Source organism: Anopheles arabiensis, chromosome 2 (genome assembly GCF_016920715.1).
Source record: "Anopheles arabiensis isolate DONGOLA chromosome 2, AaraD3, whole genome shotgun sequence".
In the NCBI taxonomy this organism is placed as follows: Eukaryota; Metazoa; Arthropoda; class Insecta; order Diptera; family Culicidae; genus Anopheles; species Anopheles arabiensis.
This window is the reverse complement of record NC_053517.1, coordinates 101,329,299-101,355,991: the sequence shown is the minus strand read 5'-3', so window position 1 is coordinate 101,355,991 and position 26,693 is coordinate 101,329,299. Positions and strand designations below refer to the sequence as shown.

The 26,693-nt window shown below is 47.6% G+C and overlaps 1 protein-coding gene across 19 annotated transcripts in view; it reads right to left on the bottom strand.

The window, feature by feature from the left end:
• The window catches only part of LOC120898011 (protein alan shepard), a 201,751-nt gene that overhangs the window by 109,860 nt on the left and 65,198 nt on the right, over positions 1 to 26,693 (bottom strand). The window contains exons 1-2 of one of the 19 annotated variants that reach the window (XM_040303307.1): positions 9,484 to 9,612; positions 4,760 to 5,350 (exon numbers count right to left, since the gene is read on the bottom strand). The exons of 10 other annotated variants lie outside the window; for them this stretch is intronic. The gene's annotated coding sequence lies outside the window, so the exon portion shown is untranslated. Of the gene's footprint in view, positions 1 to 4,759; positions 5,351 to 6,272; positions 6,373 to 9,334; positions 9,447 to 9,470; positions 9,613 to 26,693 lie in introns of those variants that run through there. 8 more of the 19 variants (XM_040303308.1, XM_040303309.1, XM_040303312.1 and 5 more) reach the window with 8 other exon arrangements.

Genomic DNA, 26,693 nt, shown 5'->3' with positions numbered 1-26,693 from the left:
ATTCGACAAAACCAAGTCCCAAGAGTTATAGGCTGTGACTCGCCCATTCAAGCGATAGGCCACTTTGATTGCTTCTTCGCGATTGCATCTTTATCTAATCGTACTACTTGCGGGATTGTAGATTTTATCGCTCTACTGCCGTTCACACACACACACACATACACAACACACGAAACTGGCTGCTTTACCGCAAAACCTTCTCGCGTGACCGCGACGACCAAACGCGACGCATGACAGAGCCGCCGCCGCAATCACGCAAACGTCAATCGTCACAGTGCCCACCGAAAGAAGAAGAATAAAAAAAATAACCGCAGCCGAAACGGAAAAATCATTTGCGGGAGCGACATCTTATCCCTGTAATGCTACCCGCGTGTGTGCTGCCCTTTTCCTGCATTTCCCGATGCTCAATGTCTGAGGTTTTACGATTACCGCCCACCAGCTTTTCGCTTCTCCGGAGCGCGCTTCTCAAATGTCGTCCGGAATCTTCTCCAGAGGCAAGAGGAAAAAATAGCTAAAACGATTCATCGAAATATCTTGCCGGTCGCCGGTGACTGGAACGAACCGGATTCTAGACCACAATCGAACGGAACAGCCGAACCGAACCCGATGAAGAGTGTCCGGGCAGATCGACTTAGTTGGAGGTTGCATCAGTGGAGTGGCGGCAGGGTCACCGCGGCGACATCATGTGCTAAGATCATTAACAATCTGTACGGCAGCTTGGTTGGATATTTGTGCGCACATGTGTGTGCGTGTGTGTGTGTGGGGGGGTTGCACGAGAGAGGAGACGGTTTAATATCCGTGCGGAATGTATTCACGTTTCACCGATCTGTTTCCCCCTTTTGCCCAGGGTTTTAACCGCCGATGTATCTGTGTGCGTCGCGGTAGAAGGTGACATCTTGGAGCCGAAGGGTGCAACGAGGTGGTGCGGGATGATGAGCGGGTCTGTGTGTGCAAGAACGCTTGCCCTCCGGGAGCTTCCGTTGGAGCCGATTCTCCAGAAACCCCTCCAACGAACCAAACGACAATAGCAACGACGAAAGAAGATTAATCTTCCCTGTCGCGTGGAGAAGGTCTAGCAGAGGAACAAATGAATTCTTGGTTCGAAAAAAAAAATAGATCATAGAACCACCATCACCAGAGCAGGCAGGCAGGAAGTGTGCGCCCCAAAACCAAACCACATCATCAAAAAAAAGCTCCAGAATTCGTCTTTTTCAAGGTTTTCTATCCACTTTTTTGTGTTTGCCGCCTGTCTCGGGTGCGGCTGTTACTTCCAAACCCGGCTCTAATCACCCCGGGGACCGTTTTTCATCGTTTTGTGTTCTCTCGGTAGGGAGGGGGGGGGCGGGGGTTTGGGAGCAACTTCCCACTCTTTGTGGGAAGAGAAGCCGGACGAAAAACGAACCTGCTGCAAAGAAAAGCCGATCATGAAGCAAACGCTTCACGCGCGGACACTGGGGAGGAGGTTGGGATTTTCCTTCATTACAAAATGACGTTATACGTTCTTTTCTTCTTCTTCTTCTTTACTTCCACGTGGGTTAAGTTTCTCCCACTCTTGCGGCAACCGACAGTTTCGTTTCGCATCTACACAACTTGTGCCAAAAACGGTTGCTTGCAAAAAAATCCCCCCTCCGAACGACGAATGGGATGTTTGATGGGACTCCACCCAACCGAAACAGACAGACAGGGAACACACAGACACACACACTTACACCGACCGACCAGACCACAAAAGTTCCCCACGGACCATGACTGGTAAATCTTAAGACGATTGCGATTATTTGGCACTCTTGTTAGTGTGGTTAGCAGAAGTGGAGGACACGGGCAGCTGCAAGAAGCGACACACCAGGGACATGAATTCCCCACGTGAGTTGTTGAGAAGATTTCGTGTGTTGGTGGTGGGCAAGTGTGTTGAAGGTGTAGCTTGTGTGCTCCCACCAAGCCTACCAAGGTCATTTGGGGTTTATATCGCGTCCTATTAGATGGACATTTCCTGATGGAAAGAATTTGCCAGTTTGTATTCTTACTCCATCCAGAATTCTACCTCTCAGTGGACAAGTAAGCTTAGGGGTTTTTGGCCTAAAGTGACAGCTCGGTACTGCTAAGCTGCCGTTTTTTGGGAGATGTTTACGGGCATCTTCTTATCAGAATTGTCCGCCCACAGAGACTTTGCAGGTGCGATTGCTATCAGGACGCAAATGTTACGATTTCAAACCCCTTCTTGGAATTCGCCAAAATCTCGCATGACACTTTATTCCCCCGTATCGGAAGCTCAATTCGTACCATTCTTTCCACGTCACAAAATAGAGAGATTATTCCATTTCCTTTCCCATTTGGCTGGCTCCCCTTTTCTTTGCTCGGGTGTACGGTTGTATCTGTAAAATTCATTACTACACACACGCGCACCACAGCCCCACAGTATGAGCGATGGACGACCTCATCCCAATGTCCCAAAGAGAGACACACAACTTCATGTCGTCGGCACTCATCATCTCGGGGATCTGCCATTTCCCGTGCGGGAAACATCAAACTCAACCGCCCGCAAACGGATAGGCGGATGTAATTTAATTCCGATGAATAAATAGCAGTTGATTATACACCCGGGAGTATTTATTGATGCGGACTGGATCGATGCGAAGGGACTCGCTGATCGCGAAAGAACCCATAATTCTCGAACATCCATACACACATAAGTTTGACAAACGACAGAAATGAGACGAAAATTAATGGCCCAAGAACCAAAATGACGTTGATGAGGTTCACAAAAAAGTGTTTAAAACAGGAGTGGACTGCTCAAACGACAAGCGAAAAACTGCAAAATAAGCGCAGCATACATTTTATGCACGCATTTTCACACGACACGATCGTTTACGCTTTTTTACTTCAAACCGGAACACATTAATTTGCACCAATTCATTAAAAATGCACCACACTCCCGGTGTTTCCCGAACAGGCTCAGGCATGTCGCCGCTTGGACCTACCCTCGGACCCGCGTACCACTAAACCACAAAAATGTGCTTCGCGCTTCGGCAGCAAACGAATAAGAGATTAATGTGGAAATTAATTTAATATTTATGAAAGGAGCACGATTTCGCACAGCAGTTCGTGCAGTGCAGAGCGCCCTTTGATGATCAATCAGCGGGCGAGCGTATGAAGGCCCCGTTTAGGGTCTCGGTACATTTGGCAGTGCCCGCCAGCAATGTGTTGTAGCAATTAAATCGCATAAAAGATAAGCTCTCGGATACAAATTTCGGGCTGGAGGATGTGCCGCTTCTGGTAGCAACTTCCTCAGGCTGCGCCAATAGTATGCATAAACATAATGCATTACCATACCTAAGCCCAGGCAAAGAAGCAGACCCCGTAAGCGTCCCGAAGTTCAATGCCATCAATTATGGATGCACTGGTTTCCAATGCACTGGTAAGGCCGAGGTGTACACTGTACGGAGTTATACATCAAATTCCGCTCTGGCCAGCCGACCAGATCTTCTGGCCAGCCAACTCGTTTCTCTATTTCCACAACCGTTCGCGGCATATGCAAACTAACATTCGCCTGACCGCACGACGAGCGAAGCGTTTTGCTTCTTTCTGGACACCGTTACCGAGATATGTCAACTGCGCTCAAGATTCCGTTATGTCCGCCGCTTCGCTCAACCGAACCCACGGAGCGTCTTGGGGAGGAAATGACGATTAGACGCGTGGTCACTTTTGAAGCAATCAATAGAATAACGCACACACAAACACGCTCAGTCGTCGGTGCGTGACGACGTGAGATGCGTGGCTGGTACGTTTGTGGTGCGCTTTTAATTAAAACGCAGAGCACAGAAACAGAGGGAAGAGAGAGAGAGAGAGAGAGCAACGAACTCTCCCACTAGACATCCATCTTGGGAGTAAGTACACAGACATTCTAAGCAGCGCACTTCCACACCGAAATGTCCAGATTTATCTCTACCAGACGTTGAGCGACGTACAACCTCAAACTCCACGGCTGACGGACACTTTTAATTGCACCTACCGAGGGCCCTCTCGCACTCTCCTGCACCTTCTATCCACATTCCCAAAAGCTTTGGAGCACCCAGACCTCGAAAGTTCAATGGGGGAAGACGAAGCTTCGGAAATGTGTTGCACGTTCTTCCACTCTTAATTATGCCACGCGGACGGACGAGAGGAACAGTTCCGGAGTCGCTCTTGCATCTTGGAGTTCCTCAAACACACACACACACAAACACCGTCATTGCCGGATGTGCTTGACTGACTCGCACACTGCGAAACCCTGGGATAGCGGAGACCGCGTGCCGGTACATCTGCCTCCAAGAGACAGGGAGGAGGGCAGCGTTTTAAACGATCCAATGTTGATTATTGCCCCGGCCAATGAGTGGACTGTGATCATCTTGAGAAAACGTGCAGCGGACGTCTTTTGCGGTCCAGTGACTATCATTCTTATTTCGTTTGGATTTAGGTTCTTGTTTGAGTCTTTAGAGTCTCTTTCGGCTTATTCGTCTCTTTTTCGCACAAACGATCTAATTGAAGCATTGAATATCTTTAAATCGATGCTGGAATTGGGCGCATTTGAAAGCCTACAATCCAAATGCTCGGAAAATGCTCATTCGACCGCAAACGGGTGCCGCCCAGAGAGTTACCGTTGTGTGTACTTCAGATTAATGCACTCTAATACAATGCTGAAAATAGCCCATCCTTGGTACAAACTTAATTTTATGCATTTAAACCCTCATATAGCTCCCCAAAATCCCACACCGATGCTTACTCTTAACAGAAGTATCTTTCCGGCGTTGTCTGACACACGGCACGTGGAGCTCGGACACACACGGACGGGGTATAGCTCAGGGACCGGCTTTTTTGCGACCTGCAAATGGGCCTGTACTATCTTGTTGGAGCTGCAGCAAAGACACACACACACACAAACGCACTGAAACGCACTAAACCACTAACAGAGAAAGCTTCGGGAACGCTGCTTTTCTCTATGCTCCTTTCTCTCTCTTTCTTTCGCTCTTCGTTCACACTTCGTTCTGCTTAACAACCGCTGCTTCTTCTAACAATGTTGCATCGAGCGGGGGAATGGATGTTGGCTGGGTGGATTTTCTATTTCCCACACATATATGCTTGCGCTTGCTCGCTCGCTCACCAATACCACTTTCAATAGCTGCACACCAATACACACACACACACACAGACAGAGGTGGATACACTGCAAAACGTGCACACGGTAACCGGCAAACGGAAGTGCGGCTCCGAGGGGAGGGAGGACCTTTGCTTCACACACGAAAAGGCGCACAAACACACTCACAAATACACACTAACTTCCGGTGGAGCTTTTGCTTTGCCAATTTTTTTGCTACTAGAAAAGGGTTGAGGGGGTAAAAACAGACAAAGAGGTCAAGAGGGGTGGTGAGGGAAGTAAGTATCAAAATGCATCAAACGTTTCTATTTATATCTGGTTAGCGAAATCGCACTAATTGCTCCTTTTTATCACAACTTGCGTTACAATCTACCGCGTGCCGTCCCACGTGAAACACGTGTGAGGATGGGAATGGGGTGGCTGGGTGGGTTCACTGTTTCTACGAACGTGGATGCACTTTTTTTCTTCAGTCGTCTGCTTCACGAAACCGGCACAAAGAGACTAAGACTACGTGCACACAACGCCGATGCGCTCCGGCAAAATTATAAAACGAACACAATGGTACATTTATTTCCACCCCTCGCACACACACACACACACAGAGGAAACGTTCGTCGGGTTAGAAACACGAGCCAAAGGGAGAAGGATTGAAGAAGCCGAGACAGAGAGACAGAGAGATGGGCAAAGAGATAATTCAAAAAGATATAGGAAAGGAATGTGTTCCGGCGGATTGGATAGGCGAAATAATCGAGGCACTTCCGGCAGTTCACGTACCGGAGCACACACAACACACCGGCACACACAATTACACACTCCACAGACACACACACACACACACACACTAACCGGGCGCACAGTATTGGCAAGAAATTGGCCACCACATGGACGCAAAACATAACCAGCTAAATTAAACGAACAGGCGTATTATCATTTTATCGATTAGACAACGCCGGGCAGAGCTTCGGCAGTGTACTGACGCGTGTCTGCCAGCAAACAAAAACCAGCCAAATACCAAGTACACAGCTTCGAAGCGTTGCCGGTCGCCCCGAGCGTTAGTTGCCACGTTAGTTGAACCGGGACGTGTACCGGGACACGCAACGGGAGAACGCAAAAGCTATAGCGAAATAGAGAAACGCCCCACCCCTTACTGCACAATCCGCACAAATAGTGGTGGTTTGGTGGTGGACTGCTTCAAACACGCGCACACTAACCGCTGGGGCACTACTTTCGCCGACCGGCAAGACGTCCACTGTAAGACTGGCCCCGACTTACTGAGCATGAGCCTACTTTGCCACGGTCCGGTGTGGCGCACGGCATTTGTGTGCATGGAGCGTGTGTTCGTGTGCATTCGTTGTGGCAGGAGGGGGGAGGGGCGAGAGGGGGGGGGTCTTTTTTTCGTCTGTGTTGCTACGGGAGATTCGGGAGCACGAGCGAACAGTAGGCGCGGGGTTGTAGAGGCGTAAAAGCGACGGTTGCGATAGGAAAGCATGGAAAAAGTGGAAGCTCTGTGTGCGTCACACAAACCGGTGCGAGAGAGAGAGAGCAAGAGAGAGCGCACTATCCCGAGAAGAAACGGGAGGGCTGGGAGGGGTCTTTGCCAACTTCCGGTGCACAGACGCACACAGACAGGGCGCCGGCAGACACACACACACACACGAGCAGGTTGTTGAGAATGCACTGACGCAACGGAGGCATTGGTTGCATTTGCGGAGAGCCACAAGGATGCATTTCCCAAGGCAGTGGTGGCGGGTGGTTGTCCTTTCGCCGAGCACTCCTCACCGACGATGATGAGCAGTGCATGTGTGTATATGTGAGTACAAATACAGACGAAAGAGCACACACAGACACACACAAACACACACCAGTGCACGCAGGCGCATCCGTACGAGACACTGTACTGGGGATGGGTAGGGCCGTGAGTGTGCTGGAGATGAGCAGGGGAAACCGGAAGTGATTCCTTCAGAGGGAGTTCATCGTCCGATGGCAATTTCGACTGCTGGAGGATGTTGCTGGAGGTAGATGGAAGGGGTACATACAACCGATTTGTCCAATTGAAATTCAACAACAGTCTAGACATACTTTTGGGAAGTTCGGAGCTAGAGCATGAGAAACAATTTGAATATATTTGGGTTTCAAAATATTTATGACCAAAACTTTGGAGATACTAAAATCCAAAAGAATATGAGCGATGAGAAGATTCAACATTAAATGTTTCGCAAAGAACTGTTTATATTTCAAAACCACACAGGTTGGGCCAATTTCATGACCGGATGGACGAGAGCTCAGAAACAATAGTGAGTGCCGGTCGAATTGCACATCCGCTCAGGCTGAAGTGGCACTCAGCCCAAAGATGAGTTCCTGAGTTCGTTGGAGCTTATTCCAAACGAGAACGGAACGGATCATCAGATCCAACTTCCACTATCTAGCGGTGGATGAAACGAAAGATGACCCATGTCTTGCAGCTTCTCTCCGCAATTACTGTTATCTCTTTCTTCCTCTGCATCTCTCTCTTTCTCTCCATCTCTCTCTCTCTCTTGCATCGGATTCTATTCGAATTGAATGGATGGGATATGTCTCTCACGCAACGCGCAGTGGTAGTTGTTTTGCATTCCAGTTAGTCAAGTGTCACGTCACGTAGCCGATGACTAACGAGCAACAACAACAACAACAACGACGACGATTCTGCACTGCATTGCAATATATCAGCGTACCCCTCCCTGCAATCGGCATTCCAGAAAGCGTACGGCAGGCCCCAAGAGGGCCTAGATCAGCATGTCAACCATTACACTCTTGTGGATTTATATACTCCGTTTTTTTTTATTGCTCGCGTATTATCTGTACTTTTGCAGCACCGTCTTTCGCTCAACTTTTCCCAAAGACCTGCCTCTGCCTTACAATACAAACACACACACACACAGACATGCACGAAAAAACCGCATGAACCGGTTTGTGTCGGTTCAGTGGGATTTGTGATTGCAAATCGTCTTCTATCCACCGGCCTCTGCCCCACAGCAACACACCCAACACTTTCATTGCATCCCTTTGACCATAATACGAGGGGGGTTGGGGAGGTGGTTGTAGTTCTCTCTTCATTCTGTCTCTTTCTCTGCTCTCGAACTTTTCCACCAAAAACACATACACCAGAGAGCGCAGCACACGACACACACCGACAACAATCGGTGCTTGTTGGCTCTCTGCCTCACGCACCCCGGAACAGGGGGGGGAGGGCGTCACACACTCTCTTCCATTGTGGTTTATAGCGCGTGCACACACACACACACACACACAGTGCGTCCACGGTGCTGTCGTCATCCAACCAAACACTCTCAAATGCAGACGGCACACAATCAGCGGCACAACTACCAAGCGAATGATCTCCAACACAGACAAGAGCATACGCATACACCCGCCCGAATCGTGCACCCCTCGCTTCTTGTGGCCCCACCACTGCAGTGCGCAACAACACACTGTGGAATGTGTAATGACCGGTTCATTGTAGCGGCGTCTCGGACACACAAAAACATACACACACACACACGTACGCCGCTTCCTATAGGCAAAGAGAAGATGACGAGGTAGAAAATAAAGGCCCCGTTGCATTTGGGGGCTCTTGCACACACACACACTGCGGGGAAAGGAACGGAATGCGTGCGTGTGTGTGTGTTGGTAAGAGTTTCCGGTTCTTTCCATTCACTTCCGGCACAATTAAGCTGCGGGGTTTGAAGGAAGGTACGAGCGAGAATTATCCGTGCTGGAAGGGAATGGGGAAACCAGAAACCAGCATTTTATAGGCGAAGCACCATTCCTCTTTCTCTTTATCTCTCTCTCTCTCTTTAGGCCACTTCTAACGGGTTGGACCTTGAAAACAATTTCAAGACCTTCTGCTCTTCCAGTTTCCCAAAAACCTTCCAATACACACACACACATGCAAAACACAGATGCATCACACCACTAAGGCGCAAGGGACTTCGTTGTTTTTGCTACTTCACATTTGCTGCACGTCCACGTCGACCGTTTTTGCAAAAAAAAAAAAGAAAAACAGGCCCGAGAGCTCCACTAGCCACCGTTCTAGTCACACGAGAACTGTCGATGTGTCAACTGCGGACCACTATTGCGCGAACACAACCCTGTGCGAGGAGGGGGGGGGGAGGAGGAAGGGGAAGAAACTTGCACTTGCACAAGGAACGGAGAGACGTACCGTACCCGTGTGTCTTTGGCGTGTTGCACCCTTTCGGGGGTGGAGAAGGTCGCGGTTGGATAAAAGGAGCGGCCGGTCTAGCACCGTTGCAAGTGTGCGTTTTTGTCGCGATTTTGGAATGCTAAACAGATACACACACACCGTGAATACCGACCGAGAACGGGGGAGGAGGGTTTAGGCGAGTAGAACCACAGACTTGGTGCAGAAGAACCACAAACGTCGGCTTCGGTCGTCGATGCGTTTTTGGCGAACGTTCACGTCGGACTGTACCAAGGGCAAGTGTGGACGTGTGCTGGGACCCATCTTCAACCCTCTATTGGTAGCTCACACAGACACACACGTTTAGTTGCTCTCTCGCTCTCTGTGTTCTCTCACCACTCAGAACCACCCCCGTCACTCACGAACCATTTTATCCCACCTGGAGCACAAAACCCTCTGGTTCGTGCTCCACCCCAAAGTTTTCATCCCTTCAACGGGGTGTCATCGCAGCAGCAGCAGCAGCTGGTGGTTGTGAGATGTTGTGGCACCACTCTCACCCTCTCGCTTTCTCTCTCATCCAACTGCCTTATCGTTCGTCTGCGCTCGGTCACTCACGCGGCAGCGGTACACAACATCTGATCGGATATTTTCTCTCCTTCTCTGAGTGCTGCAACCCTCTCGCGCATGATGGTTTGGGGGTGGTTTTGATACTTTCCCGCAGACCGGCTAGCGGGAAATGACACACCGCGCCGCCACCACACCACTCCGATGCGTGAGATAAGCCGCCATGCTCGCGCGAGAGCCGCCGCTCTCCATGGAGCTCTCGAGCGATGCCGCCATGCCGGAACCAAAATGGGGAGAGCAAAAATGGGCGTTAGATGGCGGCGATGGCTGCTGCCCATTGTTGCGCGTGTGAAGGAGAAGGATAGAGGGAGCGAGTGACCCGACAGGCAGGAAAACAACAACAGAGATTCGGGAGAGGATTCGCGGCTTGAAGGTGGTGGTAGTGCAGTGTCCGGTTCGTTCACCGGTTTCTGCTTCCATAGGCGCATGCACACACACACACACACACACACACAGAGCGAACGAACGGGTGTTTCCCATATTTCGCGACGTTAGTGCGTCGTCGCGTGCGTCGTTGTGTGTATCGGCACTTGGCCCATCTTCCACCCTTCAGTATTCCCCCCCCCAGGCAGTTCCATCACCCTTCATTGCGACTCCACAGGCAAGGACGAATGCAGCCATATACACTTTACTGCAGCAACGCATGCTCGCGCCCAAACCCGATTTAAGCAAGTAAGAGAAAGAGAGATAGAGAGCGAAAGAGAGAGAGAGGGAAAGAGAGAGAGAGAGAGAGAGAGAAAGAGAGAGAAAGAAAAGCAAAAAAAGGAAGGGAGGCAGAAATAGGGAATGGAGCAACTCCACGAACGAAACGCTGCTCGTAATATGCCATCAAAATACGCAATCGACGGCCCGTGCGGTACGCGATAACGGCAAATTGCTGCTGATGCCACACACCAGTAGCATTAATGTTGCTGTTTTTAGACACACATTACGGGGAACCCTTCTGCAACGGGAGTCACGAAGGAAGAATATCATCAATTAGCGCTTCTCGATAACTGGAGCGAGACATTTTCCGAAGGATCACATATCGGGGGAGGAGAGTGCTAAAAGTAACACAATCCAATAATTGGTAATTGACAACCAGAATGCATATGCAAACTTCCGGACATTTTGTGTCGCTTTGCATTGAATTAGTCATCAGGCGGTTTTGCGACCACAGAGTTCCCGATGTTGTAAGATTTAGTGCGGAGTTGTTCGGAATCTTGCATTCTGTTTTGCTTTTCGTAAATGGGCTAAAATGACACGATTTATTGGACGATTTTTGGAATTAAACTCTCAGGGAACAGGAGAAGTATTCTGCATGTAAAACTACTTGGAAGATTTGAATTTGATTTTATATTTTGATTTTATTTGGTAGTTAAAATATGTTAATACTCTATTGGACTATACTCTGCAACTACATTGAGCACATTCAAGTTAGGTCCAGTCTACTCGGAACGTTTGTAAAGTGTATGACCTAACAACATGGCGCATGACATTGATAACAGAACTGCCATAAAAACGCAAATAAAGAATATCATTGAGTGAAGTTTACGATTAAAATCAAACATTAAATATTAACCGTAGCTTTATTGTCATTCATATCGCTTGGTGTATGATTGCAATTATACGATGAGCGAGTAGGCATACTAAAACTCAAATAAACTATTGCAATTGCATACTTCAATCGAAGCTGTACAGAAAAAAAAACACCCAGCAGAAGTGTAAATTTGTCTACAGTGCTGATTGCTTTAATTACTTTTATTCACCATTCACCACCAAACGGTTTTGCAAAATGATTCCTCCTCCCTCTCCTTTCCCCCTCCCGTGCATACAAAATTGCATATTTGCTTTATTGCTACTCACCGGCATATGCTGCGCGAAACGTGACACTCTTTCCATCTATCAATATATTGGGCTTCGCCCCCCCACTACTTGTCGCCCCTTCCTCCTGCCCGATCGATTACGTTACGAGTTTTTCTTCCATCTCAATCAGACCCTACCGTTTCCGTTTACTCCCCCCTACCAGCACCCTTCCGCACTGCAACCACCCAGAGAGACAGCTGATTTTCGCCTGCACCCCCTTGCACATGGGTAACCCCGTTCCCTGTAACCCATCGCCCATCAAAAGCATCTGATCTCGCCCTTCTTTTTATATCGCCCTTTGATTCATTGGAATTAATCGTAACCAAACAAACGGGCGAACGAACGCTGCTGCGCGCGCGTTCCAGCGAAAGGGAAACGCAAACATTGATTAATCTATCTATCACTCGACAACGGTGCTCCGGGGGGAAGGGAGGGTGTGGTGGAAGCCAGCGCCAGCTCAGCACCCTGACCCGGGTTCCTCCACTCGTCAGCGAGAGCTACATTCCAGCACGCCGATTACATAAACACACAGTCGGCAAACATTGATTAATGTAATCGGACGTTCTGATGATGCTGACTGCTGGTACGGGGCGCAGAGCGCACAGTTTTCATACGAATGTTTGCAAAAGTGTGGTAAGGTGGGATTTTTTTACTGTTGTTTTTTTATTTACCATCAACCACAGCTAAAAACTATCCACACATTTTACATCCGCAAATGTTTGACTCAATTAGAGCTGATTAGGGCCTTGCGGAATAAGTGAAAGCTTTCACACCGGTGTTGACACGCCAATTGATTACAGCAAAATAAATAATAACTTTCAATCCGAACACACCAACAACGAGAGCATTTCTTCCTTCTTTTTTCGAAGCAGAACGTAATGAAGCGAAAATGCCGGCAAAACTAAACCTTCATTACAATTAATAACCAACCAGCTGCGTCGTGTGGAGTTGAAACAACAAAAATTCAATGCCAAAGGACATTCTGGCACCGACTGCCAACCAGGAAAAAGGGCAACCATCCAAAATTGCAGCTTATCATTCTCGAAAGCTTATGATCCCACCACTTAGAAAACTGGGCGTGTAGGCGGTTCTGGCTGTTCCTCGGCGATGGGGAGATTGTACCTGGCAGGCTCCTCGCCCCGAACTATTATGCAAGCACCGCAGAGCTTCCTGACGTCATTGGAGAGTGAAATTTCAACCACCATTACAGCGTTACATTATGCGTATCTTTGAGTGCAGATTATGGCCCAGTGCCGACTACTGTCTGTTTTTTTTGCGTACTGTTTTGCCAGTTCCATCATTAGAAGGTATTTGCAAGGCAAGGCTAGCATTTAATTGAATGGGTGCTTTCATTTTGAAGCGTTTTTAATGCGCGAGTTTTACGTTTGAATGCATCTGTTAAGGTATCAATAAACCTTACAAAATAACAGGGTCATAATAAACATATTTTACGAAAAAGTTTTACGAACTTTGGACGCAATAAAAGCCATCAACTGGTGGTTAATGTGATTCAATGCTTTCCCAATCTTCAAATCTCGAACGGCGCCATTTTGTGACGTGCTAAAAGCTAAATTCTTTTCCATGGATTGATCTAGTGCTGTGGTCTCTGGAGCGCACCCACGACTACAATCCGACTCCGGTTATTGTTAGACCGATTCCGACTCCAGCAAAATCGGAACCACTAAATTCGCCGTAGGACTAGAGTCGGAGTCGTCCGGAATTTAAGTCGAACTTGTCCGGAGTCGGAGTCCGACGAAGTCGTCCCGAATCGAAGATGTGCGGAGTCGTCCAGAGTCGTCCGAGGTCGTCCGGAGCCGCCTGGAGCCGTCTGGAGTCGTCCGGTGTCAACCGGAATCGATCAGCGTCACCCGTAGTAGGAATCGACTGGACAACTTCAGACGACTCCGGACGACTTCGGACGACTCCGGACGACGACGTACGACTCTGGACGACTCTGGACGACTCCGGGCGACTCAGGAAGACTCAGGCCGACTCAGGACGACTCAGGACGACTCAGGACGACTCCGGACGACTCCGAACGACTCAGGACGACTCAGGACGACTCAGGACGACTCCGGACGACTCCGGACGACTCCGGACGACTCCGGACGACTCCGGACGACTCCGAACGCTTCCGGACTACTCCAGGTGGCTTCGAATAATGCTGGTCGTAGCTACTTTCTGCAGTTGACTTCGGATTTTTACTAACTTTACCCATCACCAGATTGGCCGGCGGCCGGTATCTCTCACGGTCCTGGCTGTTAAATCTTAGCAAAAAGGAAAAAGCTCATTTTGATTGGAGCGTGCGCTTACCTGAAAGAAGAAGAGAGAGGGATGAGAAAATTAAAAACATAATTAGTTTTCTTGTTGAAATTAGGTCACTTTTTGAAACACGGGCGAGGCAGAAAGGGCAGGGATGTAAGACCGTGCGCACTTGATGGATTACACTTCTTCTCGGGCGTATCCGCGTTAATCACGACACTTCAAAAGTGGCACAGGATAGTGAGATAGAAAAAATAATGGATAAGAATACGTCACTAGGAGAGCAGGATCTGGAAACAGATTATTTTTTATTTTATCTTAACCCTATTCAAGCAATTAAAAATTAGGTATCGGTAAGGTATCTTAAGATACTTTCACGTAAAACAAGAATTAAATATTGTTTAAAATGTATACACTAAATTTCAAGCCTCGAAATCTATATGCACACAGTTATTCAGCCGTTAAACAACGATGAAAAGAAACAAATAGGATAACATATACACATTTAACACACCGTCCAGCAGCAGCAGCAGATGGTAGCTAAAAATCTGCACCCTCTCAACAGCTGACAGTGCCTCTCACTCAAGCTTGAATTATAGCCTCGCCCGAGCGGATAAGAATCGCGTTCGGTGGTCCCCCATTTGGTCATCTTAATTTCCCAACCTAAACGGCGCGAGGGAGCTGCACCAAAAGTTGCATACGCCCGGCTGGCGTGTGCTGAGTGTTTTATGTGCTTTTCCCTCGCGTCTGCAAACCTCCATCGACCCATTTGCAATGCAAATGCAGGACGACCTCTGGGAGGAGGTCCCTCCTTTCCCACAAAATTTGTCGACGAGCCAGTTGACGGGCAAACACGCCAGTTGTTCTCAAGATTTTGTGGCTATAATGTTTCTGTGAGTTCGGGGAAGGGATTTGTGTTCAAACCCACCAGCACACACCTTGACTGATAAGCTGCGGCCTGCGTCGTTTGCTGTCTAGATCCTAACAGCAGCAGCAACAACAACAACAACAAAACAAATTGCCCCCTTCCCGGCTCATGTTTAATGTGATGATTAGCAATTTTTCGAAATAAATTTCAACTTGCCCCGGAGTGGTAAATGACACACGGTGCGCGAAAGAGAGATAGAGAAAGGGAGAGAGAGAGAGGGTTGTAGAAACATAACAAACACGACGGTTCTACTGTTTAGCATGGTCACGGCACGCTGAGTGACTCAACGCTATCGCTCGAGTGGTTGTTGGACGGGGGGGGTGTTCCTAGCATGCAGCTCGAGAACGGTTGCACCTCTCGGTTTTATCACTTGTAGGGAATCTTAAACCGCACACACATACACACACCCAGCCACACTGACAGCCACCGTTTATCAGCCATTGGCCCAGACGGGCCCGCCAAGAACAATGAGCATTTTCTTAGTCACGGCATCTCTGCCGCAGCACACTATCAGCTAGCGCAACGCCACCACGAAGGCAAAAGAAACTTCGAGAAATTCGTCCCTAAGAGTACCTATATAACTACGCCACTCTGCACACGACGTCTCTACCAACCCCGCTATCAGTGTGGCGCAAAAATCTTCCCAACTCAGTGTATGCCGACCACACGCTGCTGCTGCTGCAGGGCCTGCTCACAGCGCAACATTGTTGTTTGTTATCGTAGGTCAGGTGTAACAAACGGAGCCTACAGCTTTACACAACACCGGTAATCTGTTGATCGGGCGTTGCGGAGCAGAGAGTGAGAGAGAGAACACACAAACGCTGGATTTTCAACGCGCCCATGCCACCTTGCGCCCATGTACGACCCAGTCTTATTAAGCCTGGAACCACCGTCTCCGGGACACGTTCTTTTCAAACGCCTCAAATTACCTGTTCGTCCCGCAAAAGTGTTGAAAGCGGCACACATTCCACCGGTGTCTACAGCGCAACCTGCGGCAAACCTTGCGGACGTCCCGAAGAGTGTGTATCGTTCCCATCCAGTTCAAACACCGCTGCATATTGCATGAGAATTGATCTGGTCGCCACTCCCGTCCCCTGAGTCAGGCGTTCGTGACTCTGAGCGAGCTTCATCAGTGCGCACCAGCACCTGCTTCGCCCAAATCTTTGCACCAAGTGCAGCCGTCAAGTGGGAGAAATGCATTCAAATATGAATGGGAAGCGTTTGTCCATGCACCCGCGCACCAGCACCACCAGATGATGTACGGGCGGAAGCGAACGGATGCTGCCTTTCTTCCCAAGTTCGGTCGGTTGGGCGGAGACCGTGGATGTTACGATGTGCTAAAACCAGTTACTTCACTCATCATAAGTGAACTATAACGCGTTTACAGCCCACGGGCGGCACGCTGTAACTGAGCTGCCAGCCGTCGTGGGGTTGGTGTGGATTGGGAAGTCACCAATCGGCAGACGGCAACGAGAGCATCGTTGTGCATCATTTCCCCGAAGCTACAAAGCTAACGTGAAACGCCACTATATATCATCTATACCCTGTGTGCGAGCTCGATGTGTATGTGTGTGCAGTGACGTGTGTAAGGTTAACGAGGTTTAGTTCTGCATGCACAGATTAAATGAAGCAGTGTGTGCCGCATTGCGCTTTCCACGCTTCAAACCGGCTCGCTTCAGCACTGCTCCAGGTGCAAGGTCTACAAGAACGCAATGCTCGAATTTCTCCGGATAAATTCCAAACACCAGCAGCGCAACGCTGTAACACGATTGCAACTGGAACGGTTTGCTGTGCTGCACACACACACAAGCGTCCGAGACACTTATTGTGCTGAGCTCATTCAATATGCATGCTAATCAACCGGGCGAGTGTAACCGATCCTCCAAATCGCTTACAACCGGAGCGGGTGCATTCTTCGATAGCAGAGCGAGAGCACCACACACACACACAACGGTGTACCGGCGGCGTCGAAAGCTTCCTTCGTCGTCATCGTGCGGAAGGGCCAATAACTAATTCTATGAAATGTCAGTAAATTAAGTATGCATTTCGTGCACTCAGCAGCACCAGCATTCAGCGGAGAACAATGTGATCTCAAGCGATATTGTGAAGCCGTGTGCCGTGTGTGTTTGGATTGTTTGGCAAGGTTAAATATTAATCGGTTTTGCTATTGAGATATTGAGAAGGACCTGGGTACCAAATCTCGACACCTTTAGCATACCAGTTTTGCTTCAGGAATTTAAGGAGCACAAAACTCACCAAAAGAATACCAAGCATTCAGTATTCAGACACTGACAAAAGAAGTTGTAAGTGAGAAACAACAAGAAATATGGAGGACTTCTTCACAAAAAACCTAAGATTAACAGAAGGTGGCGCACAGTAGACTCAGATTGATCTAAAGAATGAGTGAGCTGATCCAAACAGCTTTAAAGCTGTAGAGATTGGCAAGAACTTGTGGTAATGTTTGCAAATGTATTCATCGTGCAACCCACAGACAACTTCAAACATTGGATGATGTCTTGTATCTTTCCATTGGCATGACATTACTAGCGAAATCTTTTCAAAATCAGAGTATCTGCCAATCTAAACCAATCGAGATCTAGACATCTACAAGTCTAGAATTGAAGATGCATGAAAACAAAAAAAAACAACAAAAGATGTTACTGTTGGTAGAGACTTCCAAATATCCAAACAATTGCCGGAAGGTACACAGACATCACTTCAAAGTTGCCCAAAATGCAAGAAAACGGCATCCAGAATGAAAATTAAAAAGTCTTACTCACAACAGGATCTTTTTGCAGCCCAGGTGAAAACTACCAATTACACACGACGTGCTCCGATAGCTTCCAGATAAAGTCCCACGATAAGTGCAGCAAGATAACCATGCGCAAACGACGCTTTGTACACTTCTCGCCCAACAAACAATCTCTGTTTTCGAACGGTTCCCTTCTTTTTTTTGCTGGTAAGACTGGCGACGCAAATTTTTATCGAACGAATTTGTAAACATTCCTCCCAATGGGTTTCGCTTATCAGCGGATCCACAATCTCAATAGGCACAATAATCGTAACCATTACACTTTGCATATCGTGTTCGTCCCTTGCCATGCTACCATTGGCTACTATTGGCGGAAGGATATGTGTTGGGCATATCGGGGGACAACCCCAACAACAAAAAATATAAAATAGACGCTCGCTCCAAAACATGCCACCTTTTTCCGAGCGGCGAGAAATGACCCGGCAGGTTCATGGTTCGTACAAAATAGAACCAATGATGGAAGCAATCACGTTCCATCACGGGCACGGGGTGACGGGCAAAAAATGACTTTGGTAACGGCCATGCCATCATTCTTCTTCAGTCGAAGCCCAGTTCTTCGATTTTCGCTCCCCAGTCCGAAAACGTTTGCCAATGCCGAAACGGACCGATTATTAACAATTCTGGGCGAATAAAATCTACCCTGCACGATCTGAGACAACGATAAGAGAGAGTGAGAGTCACCAGTCACATGTGAGCCAGCTGTGGAATGTGTATTGTTACGCGCAGTTGGAAAGAGCACACTTTTGACCTTCCATTTTTCTCTCCACCCCCAAAATGACTGTCAAAAACGGCTCTCAATTGTCAATAAACGATATACGAAAAAGGAAAAATCTTGCTCACCCAAGGTGGTGGATGCTGCAATAAGGTGTGCGCGTCCAAATGACCTCACCCTTTCACCTGGCAAATTCAATCGAATCGGGGAGGAAAAAGCGGGAACACAACCATCGAATGGTCATGCAGACGGCACACGTTCGCAAACCAGGTACCGGCTGTGGTACTACTGGACAGGGATAGGCAAAAATGATTATGTTCAGAACTGATGCTACTGTGTGATGCTGTACAAGTTCTTCTCTTTTTTTTTGCCTATCCTATTAGTTGGACGCAAAAGGCTGAAAAGGCTTCAAATGGCACGTACTGTGCACGTGTCCTTTTACCTTGGTACCTCCGGCATCTATGCGGCATCTGCTGGCCGCGGTAACAACAGTTCACATTCTGTTGTTCACGAGCGGAGAGAACCCTGGAAAACGGATGGAAATAGGTACGCGCAAAAACACGTTTGTATGCAGCAGGAGAACGGCTGTTAGGGCGGCGCGCGCGTTTTGGTCATCAACACCTTGTTATGGAATAATATGTCAGAGGGCGAACAGGAATCCAGTTAGGCGTGGAATACGTTCCAGTAGGAAGAGTTATACGAGTCAACAGAGCTTAAAGTACAACGCACTAAAGCCCGCTTACTAATTGTCATTTGTATAGACTTGTTAATAAAAAATTAGCTTTTGTTATCAACCTGCCACGTCCAAGGTGTTTGATTAACCATTCCAACCACACACTTAAACACACACAATCATTTCCCGATGCCCTGAAACTGCCATCCCGCACGTACGTCAAATGTGACACTAAGAGACGGCGGGCAAATACTGGATATGACCCAATTCGATGCCCAGATTCGAGCTCCCCGACAGTCACGAATGCTGTCACGTCTGCACCGAGAGCTGGAGAGCTAAATTTCATTTTTCCCACTTTCCCGAAGAACATTCTTCATCCTACCCGCACGTACAAGATGGCGACGATGATGTTCACAGTGGGCAGGGAAGGGGAGAGCGCCCCTATTGTTGCCGACGAGGCATTGTCACGCTCGTCAAATGTTAGTTGCCAATAATAAATACAACCATGCCGGCTTTTTCCCTTTCCACGCGCTAGGCCTCCACGGGGAGTGGGTGAAAAGTTTTTCTTCCAAGCTGCAACACAAGCGCGTCTATAGCCCGTGCGGGCAGAGGGTGGTGCCAATGACATTGGACTGCTTCGGGCACGGTCTGTGTCCCCCTTCCCGAGCAGTGTCCCACGCGTGGTATGGTAATAAATTAAATCATTTCTACGTTCTGCTTCGCCACGAACGCTGCCGGTTGGCTTTCTTCACGTAACGCATAACAGCAGCAGCCGGTTGGCGATCACCCGGGGAACAGAGCATATGTTCGTTAAATTAGTTTACACAAAGCAGCAAAAACACAAACACACTCACGTATAAAAGCGCGAACAAAAAACAAGCTATCTGTCAACAAGATCGTAAGCAAAACTATTGCGATGGAAAATTACATCCCCATCGTGAGGGGCGCTTCGTTTGATGCACCATTCTTTTCCGCGAATATGGAGTGCACATAAACCTAGTATAAAACACACACACACACACACACACACACACACACACACACACACACACACACACACACACAAACGAGGGAAGATGAACATAGCAGCCGCTAGATGCGCTATTAATTTCATAATTCGCACTACCACCTGCTGCTTCCCGTTGGTGGTGGCGGCGGGCGTGATGATGGTGTGCTGGAGTAACATGATTAAATCCCACACCCAGCGGATGTACGTGTCACACGGGCTTTTGGTGTGCAGTGGCGTACACATTGCAACCATTGCGCGTTTATCTTCCGGGCAAAATCGGTGCAAAAGCAGTGCAGCAGGCGCGCTCAGGCGCACTATAATTAAACGGTGTACGCCGAGGGAGGAGGTTCATCTTCACGCTACTACGGTTCCTACGGCTCAACTTTTAAGACGCGCAACCAGGAAATGAAGACGCGTAGACACTGCAGACTGCAGACCCAGCAGTGGGCGCGAGTCGAGTGATATTCATATCGTGTGGAGTCATTGTTTAAATTTAATTTTTCTGTTTTGTGTCATTTTCAATAGGGTTTACCTATTTCCCAAGATGCGAAACCCAGCGTCGTTGCACCCCAGACACCCAAAGATGATGATAGGCGTTTAATGACGCATGAAAACTTTCCTTTACGGCAATTGGATTCGATTAAAAAGAGGAATCATTAGCGAAAACGGAGGGAGGGAACTTTTGGTGCAGAAATAACAGAGCGAAAGTAAGTTGCTAGCGCTTGATTGTGTAATTGAGTTGAATGTAATTAGTGAGGATGAGTTACTTTTGGATTGCTGCGCTTTAGGCTTCACCAGTGTAAAATTAAATTAAAAGTGATTTCTTCAAAAATCATTGAGGATTTGAATGTGTTATAATCCAATAGAATTAATCTTGGTATTTAATAAAGATTTATCGACTTCAGTAAGTTATCTACTAAAGCAATACATTATTAACAACCGATACAGCCACACTGAAGTAGTGTTGGGTAAATGTGACTCAGATTCATGAATCTGAATGAATCTTCGGAATGATTCAATGAATCTGAGTCTCGGTTGAAAAGCTTCATGAATCTCAGAAAATTCATGAATCTTTGAAAATTCCTGAATCTTTAAGATTCAGGAATCTCGAAAGATCCATGAATCTCTACAGATTCTTGAATCTCGAAAGATACTTGAATCTCGAAAGATACTTACGGGAAGTCGGTCCATGCAAGGTTTAAACCCCCAACAGGCAAGTTTTAGGTGGGATTGGGCAAATTCAGTATTTTGGAAATCATACATCTCTAAAGATTCATAAATTCCTGGAGATATATGAATTTTAATGAATTTATGAATCTTATAGATTCATGAATCTTAAGAGATTCGTGAAACATAAGAGATTATCAAAAAATATGATTGAATCTCAACGAAAGATTCGTGAAATTTAGGAGATTCATGAATCTTTGAATATTCGACTCGAGATTCTAATTACTCATCATGTCACTAAATATGATTGAATCAAAAAATATGATTGAATCTCAACGAAAGATTCATAAAACCCAACACTACACACTGAAGCATGGAATGTTGGCTCACAATTATAGAAATTACACTGCGATAAATTCTTACCATTTCCTCAATCTATTCCATCGTTGCGTCATTAATCTTGTCCCTAATACTTTTAGAAACACCTCCGGCGAAAGGAGCACACCAAAATAGAAATAAATAGCAATGACTTCCTCAAACCTTTCCCAATACATGTCTCACAAACTCATTTTTCAAAATTGGAAATAAAGAATAAGCGCTAGCAAAAAAAAAGGTATTGTTTTCCCACGAACGTTCTCATCTTCCATGTGCCCTATTTGCAAAGCTTCAAGCAACAACAGCAAAAAACATGGTAACCTCCACACAATTGAACATTCTTGCCCGATGAAGCGTACCCGTTGCTCTACTCTCTCTGCCTCTCCGACCATTCTAAGTAAAAGTAATTCAAGTCAACATTTTTCTCCCCCACGCCAATATTTGGCACATTGAACAGTACAAATTCGTGGCAGGAAGACTGCGCGGACTGGAGCGATGGGCAAAACAAACTGCTGCTGCTGCACGAGGTAAATGGTGGGATTTTTCCTTTTCTTTTTTTCTTGCCACCCCCGAAATTCACCCACTTTCGGGGCATATTGAAACTAATCCTTTTCCGTGTGCCAACGACCGTCGTCAGTGACTTACGGCGTGTGGCTCGTAATGTATGCTCTTTCGGCTGGAGGGCAGCGCAGGTCCTCTCTATCCTTCTGTGGCCGAAGTGGGGGAAAAAATGTGACGACCCATGTTGCTCCCAGCATCCCTCAACCCAAAAAACCGCCACAAAAGAGGTTCGCGAGTGGGGTGTGGACTGGAGGTTCATTTGCATAAAAGAAATATCTGTCATGACGCACAATTCCCGCTGCTCGCACAACACCACCCCGACCTCTGGCTGCTTTTTTCCCCGGGCCCGTGCCAAACACAATAGTGGTTCGCTGTCGGGGAAAAAAGCTGCCAAAGAATAGCCACTCCGTGGCAAGCGATCGTGGCAAAATGCGAACGATATTGTGCACGAGGGGGAGAGGGGGGTGGGAGCCGGTAGCTTGGCAATGCCACTGGAAGCTGCGCGGGTGAACCAAAGAGTAAAAGCATGATGATGAGAAAATTCCACTGTCAGTGACGAGGCGATGCGCGCTCACACAATGGCGCACAAAACGCTCTGTGAACATCTCCAAAGCGTGCGCACGCACCCACACAGACACAACGAGAGTATCCTTGTCCGTTTGGCGACCGGAAAAGGTCGAAGATTTTGCATCCCTCGAGCTCAAGGGTTCCGTTCGTTCGCTCGCTCGCTATGCTGGTTTTACCACATTTTTCAAAACAATTTACTTCCATCGAAATGGACAGCGAGAGCAGTGGCGAATGGAGGGAGGGAGTCCAGCGTCCACTCCGCCACCACCAGCCACCACGCTAGCCGATGGAAAATCAATTTGTTTGATGAACCACAATGGACTGGACCGCAGAAACGACCATTTCTCTACCGGACGTCAAGCAACCAATGTGGAATAATATCAGTCATCCTTGGACAGCGCTGGATATGTAACGAGCGAACTCATTCATTCTTTCTCTCTCTCTTTTTCTCTATCTGGCAGAGAGATGCCCGCTCAACCAGTGAACGGATCATGTTTGCTTCATTTGAAACGAAACACCCTGAACCCCACACCGAACATCATCATCGATAGGTCAGAGAGGAATTCCCATTTACAAGACAATCTCGGCACACAAACCAGCAAACCAGCAACTTCTGCTTTGGAAGTGTGAACTTGAAATTGATTTCCGACGAGCTTCCCGTTGCCGAGGTGCGGCACTCTCAAAACTCGGAACTACCAAACAAGAAGGAACTTTTAGCCTTCGTGGGCGCCGCTGCTTCTACATTCACATCCACACCGGCTCACTTCTTGCTGTCCAGCGCAGACGGAAGCGTTGTTCGCTCAAGATCGCTGTGTGCCAGTGTAAAAGAAGCCGGCAAAACCGCACACAGCCGGAAACCAGCGCCCACGTGCCCGAGAGATGGCAACGGATCCGGCAACGAATAATGGCATTCCATTCCATTACTGGAGCATTCGCACCAATTTCGCAAAACTCCAAATCCTGCAGCCCCGCAGGGCAAGATATTGCGATGTCGTTGGTTGGTTGGTGGCGGTGCTTCCGCCTTTCTTTGTCCAGCGCATTCCACACACCAACAGCAGCGCGTGTCGGATGGCCTGGGACGATGTGGGAAGAAAATCTTGAACAAAACAAAAAAAAGATCGGCTGTGATTCATGTCGCACCGTTGTCAGAGCAGCGTGGTACATTCCACGCCACATGTGAGGACAGGGTTCTGCCAGAGGGTGCCGCGCCAGAGTAGAGTGCTTTAAGAAAAGCGCACGGAAACTTTCGTCAAAATCCAATGTCACCGATGACACACACCAACGCAACAACGTTGACTGGGATGATAAACACCGGGCGGAGACGTATCGCACATCCTCTCTGCGGGCTGCGCGTGTCCACGTGCAAGAGGAGTCAGCTACAGCGAAAGGACATTCAGTTGAAATGGAATTCAACTGTGTAAAAGTGTATGTGTGTGTGAGTATAGGTACGATTTTTGATACCGATAGAGAGAGAGAGTGGAAAGAAGATTAGTCCCTCCGTCGCGTTCACAATGACATTTTGGACACAATATTATCTGCTGCCCTTGTCTTGGCTCTTGTCCGAAAGGAAAAAAAGGTCAGCGAATCGCGTCTTTCACTGATTTCACCCGAATCAGGGGGGAAAACCCCAGGGTACATAATCTGGGAAAACTGGGAGCACCACAGCACAGCCAAAAGAATGCCAATTTGTGGTGAAAGGTAATCGTTGACTTGTTTTAGGATCATGAAGTTGAAATGAGATTTCCTCCCTCTTCGGGTGCAGGAAGGTGAAGGAACAAGCCATGGAACACGACCATATCAACCCTTCCAACGCCGCGCGCGTCGCCTTTTGCTCGTTCGAATTCAACGGAGCAAAAGTAACAAATGGCTACAAAAGGGAGGGAGAGAATGAAAGGAAGAAGTTCGAACGCAGAATTGAATTGAAGGACAACGCACAGTTCATCATTTTGCTCTTTATCGTTACTGCCCACGCCATAGTCACTTCGTTCTTCTCTCTCTCTCTCTATCTGACTCTCTTTATCCCTACCTACGAGTACAAAGCGGGAAGAGTTTTCGTCCGGGAATGTGGTGGTTCCGCGTAATGGAATGGAATGGATGGCTCTTCATTCACATTGAGAGGCTGTGAATGTTTTGCCAGACCGAGGAAGATTGTGCAAACAAGATAAGGTTGATCCTTCGGTTCTTGTAGTGTGGCCACGCGACTGGGAGAAGGAAGATGATGGGTAGGGAAGCCCATTTTTCCTGGCTTTACTTCACTTCGGGAGCCATTTTTGTAGAATGGGCACTTGACGTATTATTCGGCGTTTGATTGAAGCACATCGAGTTTGCTTTCCTTTCCGTTTCAATGACAAAGGCAGGACAACGGACGGGATACAATTTTGATGGCCTGGTGGAGAAGGAAACTCATCGGACGAGCTTCGGCCCTTGTGGAATGATGGTTTTGTGTTGTGTTGTTGCATAATTGAGAGCGTATCTAGCAAGCTGCTTACTGTAATGAGTTTACTGTAGTCCTCTTGTCTACTCTAATCAATACGTTCATTAACAGCATGTTCAAATAATAGATTAAAAACTGTGGATCTACAAAACATGTTTCACAACCTAAGAGAAAGGTTAAAAAGACAATAAGAAATATTGACTCAGCAAAAGCTGTTTGTTGCCTCATTAGAAAACAGTTATTCATACTCCCGATAAAATAGTGAAAAGAGCATTTACATAGCTGATTAGGATATTTGGGACATGGGAATTGGATTGCCAAAGCGCCTGCAGTTATGCAATCTGCCAAACAATTATCCTTTATTTACGTTTATAAGAAAAAAAATCACAGTGTATTTTTATAACGTAGAAGATACGTCAAGAACTGAGTTCAGATATAAAAGAATGAAAGAATGAGTGTAAACGCACAAAAACCAATTGATATACTCCACCATTGTATGTTACTCTCCCATCAACAACCAGTATCTGAATGCTTTCTGGTGATTAATATACTTAAAAGCATTCTAAGATTCCTTTAAATCCTAAATACTCCCATCATTCCGACAGCCTGCACCACCCATGAGGTTCTATAATTGAAGTCACGCACCGTACATTCTACGCAGACTAAGGCAAATGGAAAGCTCCTACGCTTGGCTAGCTGGCGACTACCGCGGTATGTTTTGATTCGTCGAAGAAGCATGTTTGCAAAATAATTCTGCAAAACGTGAAAGCAAACAATAATAGTCGGGGGCTCAATGTTTTGAGAGGATTAGTAGATGGGAGGGCAAATAAGAAAAAAAACCGAACCAGGAGGTTTGAGTCTACTTTCCAACTATTCTATCCCTCAGTTTGCCCGTATCACAAGTTGAAAAGAAAGACTACCGATAGAAGCAACACACCGGAGCATCTGCCTACTTTTCCGTGAGTTTTTTTCCTACTACTATCATTTCTGCCAGAATCTCCAGTGCACCGTTTCGAGGGGATCGGTCAAGTAGCGAAAACATTGCGGAAAAAACGTTGAAAATACATTTCTGCCGCTTGATCGTACCCCGAAGGGCATTTCATCCGAAAGGGATCAGAACGGTCCCTGGGATCCATCCTGGCGTCCCCCTGCTGCTGCTGCAACGGTCAACTCCATTGCTAAAGTGCGGGCGTGGAGGGGTGGGGTGGGGGAACAAATCTCTCGGAAAAATGGTCAACAACCCGCCAGCACTCGGCAAATAATCATCCGTGAAGGGTTATGGAGTTGTTAGGATCATCGGCATCATCTTCAATTGTTGGTGGTTTGAATGAAGCTCACACAAACACAATCACACGTAAACTCGTATGTACATAGCCTCACCGCATATAACCCCACTCGAGGCGCCATATGCATGGA